The sequence below is a fragment of the Gossypium arboreum genome, chromosome 2 (genome assembly GCF_025698485.1).
Source record: "Gossypium arboreum isolate Shixiya-1 chromosome 2, ASM2569848v2, whole genome shotgun sequence".
NCBI lineage: Eukaryota > Viridiplantae > Streptophyta > Magnoliopsida > Malvales > Malvaceae > Gossypium > Gossypium arboreum.
This window is the reverse complement of record NC_069071.1, coordinates 57,951,379-57,958,769: the sequence shown is the minus strand read 5'-3', so window position 1 is coordinate 57,958,769 and position 7,391 is coordinate 57,951,379. Positions and strand designations below refer to the sequence as shown.

The following is a 7,391-nucleotide window of genomic DNA, read 5'->3' as shown; positions in this document are numbered from 1 at the left end:
TCATCAGTCAATATGAAAAGTGATTACCACAGGCTTGCGTGAAAATTAAATCTCTACCACTATATATTGAGATGATACATCAATCAAAAGGTCTTTCGATGGTTGTAACGTGGCTTTGGTTGGGGGTGTGGTCACAAGCTGAAAGAGAAAGTTAGAATCAAGATTGAATTGAAAAATTACCTAACTAGAAAAATACTAAAACTGACAAATTACATCCCTAATTAGATGATACTAGACTTGAGCTTTTTTTCATGGATAACATCGTTTTAATCCAAGCATTACATAATTTTGTCATATGCTAGACGACAAATCTCAATTGCAGCACTTCATTTTTTTTAAGAACATAGAACTTTGCTAAATATCAAAAATAAAACATAGCTAAGCAATTTATTCAAATCAAATCTCGACAAAAATAAGGATCAAATTAATTGAGGGGATTTCAACAATAATGGGTTAAAGGTTAATATTGAGGGTAAATCAATGAATGGCTTGTTAGGCTCAAGGGGGTTCACTAAGGGTTAATTATGAAGGTAGACTTTTATAGAGTTAGTGAGTTAAACCTAAGTGCCTTTATCATCTCGACATATCAAATCAATGGTGTGGTATTGACATGCATAATCAAAGCAAGTTCTAGAATAACAAATCAATATTGATGCACTCATAACAACAATAAAAGTGAGCATGAAAGGAATAATATATGCTCTAAAGGCTCAAGATCTCACAAAAATTGTTGTTTTTGATGTTAACCCTGTAAATTTCAACTTCAAGAGAATACCTAAACTTGGGGAAATAACCTAAAAATTTTTAATTCCCAACAATCAACTTATCATACTTGATTCTCTAATTTCTTAAAGTTTAAACAATCAATGCATAAATGCCTATGTTTTAATTCAAGACATATCAATAAAAATCATAAATTAATCAAAATTTCATTCTAATAGTGATATGAGTGAGTCATTTGAGAATAAGAAAAAATTCAGGGATTTTTCTGATAATGATATAAATAACCCCCCACACTTAAGATGTACATTGTCCTCAATGTACAAAGATAGATTTACTGAAAAATATAGATACAAGATCATAAGATAGGGAGAGAAGTGAAACTTCTTGAATGTTAAATGGAATCCTTGAATTAGAGTCATGGAAAGTAATCGGCTAAGGCAAGGGTGAGATTTGGAGGAGGATACTCCGGTGGTGGTAGAGGTTGTTAGCCTACAAGTGCTGTACCAAAAGAATATTATAACTAGTGATAGCTATGGTCATGGTCGAGCAAGGCATGGCAGTCGTGGAGGACCTTTCCCAGTGGAGCTGCAAATTCCTAAGTAATAACTAAAATAACTCTTAGTGAAATGGTCAAAAATATAAATTGCTTAATATAAATTGTAAAACCTAAAGATGAAGTAAGAATAGCATTAAAGAGAAATATGATAAAAAGTAAGTTAAAAAGAGAAATAAAGATAAAAATAAAAATAAATAAAAGATGAATAGTAGGGGTTTATAAAGATATTGGGGCACACGGCCGTGGGACACGCTCGTGTGCCTTTATTTTAGCCCGTGTGTTTCGTGGTTTTCAAATTCACGGCTGTGTTGCACGGCCATGTCATTTTGACAGTTTCAACCACGGGTGGTGGGCACGGGCGTGTCACATACTCGTGTTAATTTGGCAGGATTGCCCACTACCATGTCGTACGGTCCTGGCAACGTATCGAATCGCATGTTTTGGGAAAAATTTTACTCTATTTTCACACGGCGGTATCGTAAGGTCGTGTCACCTTCTGTGCTATGAGCACGGCCGAAGGCACGCCCTTGTGTCTGGCCGTGTGGATTTGGAAAACCTGTGTTCAAGGACTCAGTTAATGATTTAGATGTTAAAAACTAAAATTTAAAGAAATCAATACCGTTAGTGCTCGGGTTGCTTCCCGAGAAGCGCTTATTTAGAGTTTAAGCTCAACTCTACCTTGTGGGTATATTCAAGTAAGTTCGTGGAGCCATAGCTCCTCTTTATCGTCTTTAAAATTCTCACCGTTATAAAGTTTGAGACAATGCCCATTTACCTTAAAAGTGCCTTGTGATGGATGACTTACCTCTACTGTGCCATATGGAAACACAGTTTGGACTACGAAAGGACTTGTCCATCGTGACTTAAGCTTTCCAGGAAACAATTTGATCCTCGAGTTATATAACAAGACAAGATCTCCAACTTCAAATTGCTTGCGTTGCCTCAAACGAGCGTCGTGGCGGCGCTTCGTTGCTTTCTTGTATAGGCATGAATTTTCATATGCATTGGTTCGCAACTCATCTAACTCATTCAACTGCATCAACCTATTTTCACCTACAAGTTTGGGATCAAGGTTTAGAAATTTTATAGCCCAGAATGCCTTATGTTCTAACTCAAATGGTAGATGAATACTTTTTCCGTAAACAAGTCTGTAAGGGGATGTTCCTATGGGGGTCTTAAAAGCAGTTCTATAAGCCCATAAAGCATCACCTACTTTCATTGCCCAATCCTTCCTGTTTGATTCTACTATCTTTTTTAGGATACGTTTGAGCTCTTGGTTTACTACTTCGACTTGTCCACTAGTTTCAGGATGATAGGGGGTAGCTATTCTGTGGTGAACACCGTATTTCTTAAAAGGTCTTATCAAATTGGGCGTTACAAAAATTAGTACCCTTATCATTAATAATTGCTCTAGGTGTTCCAAATCGAGAGAAGAGTTTCTTAAGGAATCGTACTACCACTCTAGCATCATTAATAGGTAAAGCTTGGGCTTCCACCCATTTAGACATATAATCAACGGCTACTAATATGTATTTATTTCCAAATGACCTGGGGAATGATCCCATGAAATCAATACCCCATATATCAAATATTTCACATGAGAGCATGTATGTCTGGGCATTTTGTTATGTCTAGAGATATTACCTGTCCGTTGGCATTTATCGCAAGCATTTATCGCAAGTAGCAACATACCTGTTGGCGTCCTTGAAAAGTGTAGGCCAGTAAAAACCTGATTCGAGTATTTTATATGCGGTCCTATTTCCACTGTAATGTCCTCCAGTTGGTCCTGAGTGGCAATGTTCCAAGATATTCAATGCTTTTGACCTTGTAATGCATCTCCTAATGACTTGATCTATACATATACGGAAAAGGAAAGGGTTTTCCCAAAAGTAGTTTTTCACATCAGTAAAGAATCGCTTCTTTTGTTGATGTGTCAACCCTTTTGGGATAATGTTAGTGGCTAAAAAATTTGCAATGTCTACAAACCAAGGTACCTCAGAATCAGATATAGCAAAAAATTGTTCTTCAGGAAATGAATCATTTATTTCAACTTCATCTGGCTCTTTGGTACTTGAATTTTCAGGCTTGGAAAGATGATCAGCCGCGAGATTTTAAGCTCCATTCTTATCTTGAATCTCCAAGTCAAATTCCTGCAATAACAAAATCCATTGAATAAGTCGAGGTTTTGCATCAGTCTTATTAAAAGGTAGCGAAGAGCAGAATGGTTAGTATAAATGACAACTCTAGACAATATTAGATATGGCCTAAATTTATCGAATGCAAAAACCACAGCTAGCAGCTCTTTCTCCATGGTGGTGTAGTTTTCTTGTGCGACTGTCAATGTTTTGCTAGCATAATAGATAGGTTGAAAATGCTTGTCTCTTCGCTGTCCCAAAACTGCACCTACTGCAAAATCACTCGCATCGCACATTAGTTCAAAAGGTAAATTCCAATCAGGTGCGATTATAATTTGAGCATTAATCAATTTATCCCTTAAAGTATTAAATGCCTCTAAACATTCCTGATCAAAGTTAAAAGGCACATCTTTTTCTAGTAATTTAGTGAAAGGCTTAGTTATTTTAGAGAAGTCTTTAATAAATCTTCTATAAAACCCAGCATGTCCTAAAAGGCTTCTAATAGCCTTAACCGAACTAGGGGGAGGTAGTTTTTCAGTGGTTTCAATTTTAGATTTATCAACCTTAATCCCTTTACTAGAAATTTTATGACTAACACAATACCTTCTTGAACCATAAAGTGACATTTTTCCTAGTTAAGTACAAGGTTCATTTCCTCACATCTTATTAAACTCGTTTCAAATTTTTAAGGAAAAGATGGAAAGAGTTACCGAATACTGAGAAATCATCCATAAGTACCTCCATGATGTCTTCTACGAGTTCATCAAAAATGGCCATCATGCAGTGCTGAAGAGTAGCAGGAGCATTACATAATCCAAAAGGCATTCTTTGATAAGCAAACGTATCGTATGGACATATGAATGTCGTCTTTTCTTGATCTTCAGGAGCTATTGGGATTTGAAAATACCCAGAGAGTCCATCTAAAAAGCAGTAGTACATGTGCCCGGATAATCTTTCCAACATTTGGTCAATGAATGGAAAGGGGAAGTGATCTTTTCTAATTGCGTCATTCAGCTTCCTATACTCAATGCAAACTCTCCAACCTGTGACTGTCCTTGTTGGGATTAATTCATTCTTCGCATTGGCTACAACAGTCATGCCTCCTTTCTTAGGAACAACTTGCACTGGACTTACCCAAGAACTGTCAGAAATAGGATAAATTATTCCAGCATCTAGGAGTTTGATTACCTCAGCTTTAACAACTTCTTTCATGTTGGGGTTTAGTCGTCTTTGAGCTTGCACACATGGTTTATAATCATCTTCAATTAAAATTTTGTGGGTGTAAAAAGAAGGGCTGATCCCTTTAATGTCAGAAATTTTCCAAGCTATGACTCTTTTATGTTCTCTTAATACTTGGAGCAATTCCTCTTTCTCATTGGGTTGCAAGTTAGAAGCAATAATCACTGGTAATGTAGAATTATTTCCAAAGAATGCGTATTCCAAGTGATTTGGCAATTGTTTAAGTTCCAGTTTGGGAGGTTCTTCAATAGAGGGTTTTTGCTTAAGTTCATTGTTTACCTTAATACCCTCATATTCTGCTTGTCTTGGGGAGGGTTCATTGGAATTTAGTTTAGCTTTTATCTTACCTATCTCAGAATCATCATCATCTACCTCCTCTCCTTGGGCAAGACACAATTCCAACATGTCCTTATGTATGATTTCCTGAAAAGGATCTTGAGTAGCATGATCGATAAAGTCAATAAAATAACATGAGTCATCCTGTTCCCTAGAAAATCTCATGGCATCATAAATTTTAAAAATAATCTCTTCGTCACCTACTCTAAGTACCAATTTACCATCACCCACATCAATAACAGCCCTAGCAGTGGCTAAAAATCGACGACCTAAGATTAAGGGCGCTTCAACATCTTCATCCATGTCAAGCATAACGAAATTAATAGGGAATATAAATTTATCTACTTTTACAAGTACGTCCTCTATAATACCCCTAGGATATTTAATAGATCTATCAGCTAGTTGAATACTTATCCTAGTGGGTTTAGGTTCCCCAAGACCAAGTTGTTTAAACATTTTATATGACATCAAATTAATGCTAGCGCCTAAATCGGCTAGTGCCTTATCAACATTCAAACTACCATTTAAGCAAGGAATAGTAAAACTTCCTGGATCTTTCAGTTTGGTTGGTAGTTTATTTTGGAGTATGGTCGAGCACTCCTCATTAAGTTCCACTGTAGATAGGTCTTCAAATTTCCTTTTATTTGTTAGAAACTCCTTTAAAAATTTTGCATATGTAGGCATCTACGATATAGCTTCAACAAAAGGTAAGTTAATATGCAGTTGTTTAAAAAGTTCAAGAAATTTATCAAATTGTGCACCCGTGCGGTCTTTCTTCAACTTTGCTGGATATGGGATTGGTGGTTTATATTCCTTTGGCATTAGATTGTCATTGTTTTCGGGTTTTACTTCCTCTACTTCGTTTCTGTCAGCTTCTTGTGGTGGCTTCTTTTCAGATTCAGCTAACACTTTCCCATTCCTTAGTGTAACTACTTTCTCATGCTCTTTTGGATTGGGTTCGGTGTTATTAGGTAGACTTCCTGGTGGTCTTTCTGAAATCAATTTAGCAAGCTAGCCTACCGAGCCCTTGGATCGACGCTTGTTGATTCTTAAGTGCTGTTTCGGTATTCTGAAAATGAGTTTCTGACACCGAGATGAATTTCGTTAGCATCTCTTCAAGGGTCGGCTTCTTTTCCTACTGGTAAGGTGGTTGTTGAAAATCTGGGGGATGTTGTGGCATTTAATTTCCTTGGTCACCCCACGAGAAGTTGGGATGGTTCCTCTAACATGCATTATAAATGTTATTGTACGGGTTATTTTGAGATCTAGAATTATCGTTATCCATATATTAAACTTGTTCCTCCTCGGTGCTAGGGTTGAAGGGTGGAAAATCTGGGTTGTGCATTCCTCCATTTGAATCACACCTCATCACTGGATGTACCTGAGTAGAACCATATAAACTAGGATGTACCTGAGTAGAACCATATAAACTATCGGTCTTTTTATTTAAAAGTTCTACCTGGTTTGACAGCATAGTGACGCGTCGAGGTTGAAAACACCAGCTGCTTTTGTCGGCTTTGTTATCATGACTTGCCACTAATAGTTATTCAGTGACATCTCTTCAATAAATTCTTAAGCCTCTTCAGGTGTTTTGTTGTTTAAAGTTCCACCGGTGGCTGCGTCGATGAGTTGTCTTGTATAGGGGTTCACACCATTGTAAAAAGTCTGAACCTGCAACCATAGAGGTAACCCATGGTGAGGGCAGCTTCTTAATAGGTTCTTGTATCTCTCTCATGCATCATACAGTGTTTCTAAATTCATCTGCACAAAAGAATAAATATCATTCCTTAATTTAGCCATTTTAGCCGGCAGAAAGTATTTAAGCAAAAATTTTTTGGTCATTTGTTCCTAAGTGGTGATCGATCCTCGTGGTAACGAGTTCAACCACTGTTTAGCCTTATTCCTCAATGAAAAGGGAAATAAATAAAGGCGAATGGCATCACCAGAAATGCCATTGATCTTAAAGGTATCGCAGAATTTCAGAAAATTTGCCAAATGAGTGTTTGGATCCTCGTCCTACAAACCATCAAACTGAACAAACTGTTGTATCATTTGAATTGTGTTAGGTTTTAGTTCAAAATTATTTGCAGCAATAGCAGGTCTAACTATACTCGATTCAGCTCCTGTGGAAATAGGATTATTATAATCTTACATAGTACAATGAGCAGGATCCTGATTTACTGGGTTCGCAACAGTTACAGGAGGTAGCGGATTATTATGATTATAAGTCATCTCCTTGGTTATGGTTTGAATATCGTGCTCTTGCACTTCCTCTATGTATTGTAGACTTCACCTTATCTCTCTTCGGTTTCTACGAGCTGTGCTTTCGATCTCACTATCAAAAAGTAGAGGTCTTGACGGGTTTCTTCTAGTAATCAACTATAAAAACCTGCCAGAAGCAA

General features: G+C 36.9%; 1 non-coding gene across 1 annotated transcript; it reads left to right on the top strand.

The window, feature by feature from the left end:
* The first annotated feature begins 6,676 nt into the window (after positions 1 to 6,676).
* LOC128290067 (small nucleolar RNA R71) lies at positions 6,677 to 6,783 on the top strand. Its single transcript, XR_008279708.1, has one exon. It is a non-coding gene; the product is annotated as a small nucleolar RNA R71 (small nucleolar RNA).
* Positions 6,784 to 7,391: the final 608 nt, after the last annotated feature.